Source organism: Anarrhichthys ocellatus, unplaced genomic scaffold (assembly GCF_004355925.1).
Source record: "Anarrhichthys ocellatus isolate YVR2014 unplaced genomic scaffold, GSC_Weel_1.0 scaffold99, whole genome shotgun sequence".
Lineage (NCBI taxonomy): Eukaryota > Metazoa > Chordata > Actinopteri > Perciformes > Anarhichadidae > Anarrhichthys > Anarrhichthys ocellatus.
Genome location: NW_022280129.1, coordinates 822,561 through 826,200, shown reverse-complemented (window position 1 = coordinate 826,200; position 3,640 = coordinate 822,561).

Below are 3,640 nucleotides of genomic sequence, written 5' to 3'. Positions count from 1 at the left end.
CACACACACACACACACACACACACACACACACACACACACACACACACACACACACACACACACCTCTTTTAGGTTTGACCTATTAGAACTGTATAAAGCAGAATAAATCATGGAGAGCTGCTTCAATCCACCACTGATGCAGAAATGAATAAAATGGGTCACATTCATAAACATTCAGATAAAATTCCCTCTGGCACAAAGTTCTCAAATGGCCAAACAGTCCCTTTTTTTCAAAAACCATTACATTTGACAAGCTGATGTCAAGAAGTCTGTTTTGTTAAATTGCCGTGAGCAATCTGAAGAAATACAGCGGAACTGTAAAGGTTCATTCACACGATAGGTAACTTAAGGGAAGTAGGAAGCAAGTAGCTGTCAAATAAAATGTGTGTATGAAGGCCACCTTGGGTGTGAGGTGAACGGCCATCATTACTGTGGCTTCTGCTCCAGAGTCATTGTTAGACAGCAGCTGTTGGTTCCCAACTGCTGTAACAGCTTCAGCAACAGGGACACTGCTCCAGTGTATTTGTTCAACTCTCTCCCATCTTGCCTCAAAGAGGGAGCTTTGATTATATGTGTTATTAATTCCATTTGGTACAACTCATATACTGTTTCTTTCCATATATGAATTTCTGGGCTCAGCCATTTTTTGTGATTTAACTCAGTGTAGACATTGTAAGTGATTTATACGTATATCTAGCTGCCTCACTGCTGTAGATGTTCTGGTTCTTCTGATGAGATTTACTGGATTTATAAAATGTTGACACTCATATACAGATTCCGTTAGCTTAATATTTGATCCCTGAAAACTCTCAAAACCTGGATATAACGCTCGCCCAGTCTCAACAAATGAGTTATGAATAACACAGCAATTTCACAAGTCATCTCCCGTGTTATCACGAAGCATTTTTTGCTTTTCACGTGTCATTTCACGCCACGACAATAGAAAGTGGACGGATGGGTCAAACAAACTCAGGACTCTCACCCAGGATATACTGCTCTGCTGTTAAGTTTTCCTAAACCAAACCAGGAAGTTTTGTTTGAATTCACAACGCTAACTACAATGTTTAAACTGAGCCATGCGTCCGTATGTGATCGGTTTGGCATTAAAAGACAAGCAAAAAGCTTCAAATGCATGATGACATGCAAAATATCCTTAAAGTGCCGTTCTATTTATACGCTTTCCCATGAGATCACGTAGTAGATATACGTGAATGGTGTGCATAGCCCTCTCCACAGTTCTGTAAACTAATTGCAATATGTTTCTTATATTTATGTTGTGCAGTGATTGTCTGACCCTGATTAGTTCCACCTGTCCCTGCACTCACCAGACCTGCTCTCCTGTTGACACTCAGGCGACATCAACATAGTGGTAGAGTGTTAATGAGAAGGAAGTTCTAAATGTGTCCTTTTGATTGTCAACTAAATGGTTTAACCAAAAGAAGGAAGTCTGTGTCATACCGCTGCTGTAGTGATAACAGTGATAAGACGTTTAGTCATGTTCTATCCATAATGTTGTGATGTGTACACAGGATGCGTTGTGCTTTACAACTGATGGAGGTCACAGTGCCAGAACAGTTGCCTAAACTTAGCGACTTAAAAGCTGAAATGGAATTCTTCTGTGTTTCACCTTCTCTGCTAATTGACTGAAGGGATCACAGTGTCTCACTAATCCCATGGTAACAAAGTCTCAGAGTCACAGGACCACAAGTGAACCAGTCTAACTAGATACTCGTCTTATAACGTTTGACTTCTCGTCCTGTGTGCCACCTTGTGGAGTTATCAGGGCAGCTTCAGATGTTCAGCTCTTTGTCTCGGGGCTGCATTCATCTCAACATCAGCTCTCAAGGAGGTGCGCCTTCAAAGCCCCCCTCCCCTTCTCCCTCCTCACCGAGCTGTGGGCTAGTCCTACAAACTCTGTGGAGGAACAATGGCCAGAATAAATGTAAGCGGGGATGTTTGGGGTGAATAAAAAGGGTCTGGAGTGTAAAAGTGGCCCAAGGGTGAATGTTGAGAGGGGGGGGGTAGTAAATGTGTGCTGACAATCTGCTGAAGAAATAAAAGACTGGTGAACTGAGGGGCAGGTTGCTCAAGTGGTTGCTTTTTTGAACCAAAGTTTGTTATCTCCATACTCTCTGAGCCAAAGAAAAAGATTCTTCAGAAAACACAGTCCCAGAATATGTCACACGTGTGTGTGTGTGTGTGTGTGTGTGTGTGTGTGTGTGTGTGTGTGTGTTTTAGGACATTTTTGTTGAGTGAGGTCATTGTGCTGCTGCTTTTCTCAACAGGAGGGAAGCTCAGTAACATTGGGGTTCATGATTAAGGTTATACTTACGATGAGTGTTGGGTTGTGTTACTTGTAAAAGTACCTTCTTCCATAACAATGGAACATAACTGCCGTTAGAAATAACTTGCTATGTTAAAGCGTTAGCTACTGAGAAGAGTAAATGGTTATGTTACATCATTACTTTCTATGAAAAGTAACTTATGTTACATAATTACCTCCTGAAAACAGTAACTTGTTACGTAACAGCGTAATTTGTTGCTTTCTATCGTTACAAAGAAAAGTAACTCTTTACATTACATCGTTGCCTACTGAGAAAAGTACCTCATTAGACTACTTTGGCATTACCAAAACTGGAAAACCCCTTTGGGATTCTTTGCACACGTTGGTATATGGTCCAGAGGGCACATGGCCTACTGTACAGCTGGCTGACGCTTGTCCTCCAGACACAGTTTGCATTTCACCGTAATGTTATTGTCACAGATGGTGTGAGGAAGCCTGACAGGAGTGGCTTGGAAATAAACACCTTTTGTCTTCTGAACAAGGTATCTTGTGTCTGCCTCCTACCACTTTCCAAGAGTGGCCCTGGTACACATGTACCCAAACATATATATATACACAATATACATAATATATACAAACCAAACAAACAACTTCACTGAATATGACTTTATGAATACGAATACTAGATTAAAATAACATCACGCGCAAACAGCTACACACCGATGTTCTTCCCCATAACAGCCAAAGGCATCTGCTTAGATAGAGCTTCCATCAGCAGGATCGACTTCATACCATGAGTGCAGGCCACACTCAATATTTCCTGCAACAGGTAAGTGACAAAAAGCTTTACCTTACAACAAACTTTCAGGTAGAAAAAACTTTGAAATGTATCATATGCTATACAGTTGCAACCATGCATAACAGATCACAACTAAACTAAATACATACCTTTACATAATCTACTTCCCCCCATTGGTCTGACCCCATGACATCACTGCTGACTTCATCCAGTGTGTAGATAAAGGAAGTGGTTGGGCACCTCCTCCTGCAGACTCTGGAACACATGGTGGGTATGGTCAGTATCAGAAAGCTGATGAAATGCAGAAGTGAATCAATAAAGATGAACTAAACCTAACAATACCTGTCTGTGTTTTACTTTATCCACCGATGTCGATATTATATGAACTGTAATTAAATAAAATACAAAACACAAACAAAGGATAGCAAGTGTCTTGAGTTACAGATGATGATGGCTAAACAAACCAACTAGCATGGTTAGGTATCAAAGAGATGGCAGTGAAATATGGCAACAAATGGTCACAGATTGTTTAACTGAACACACAGTTAACACAAC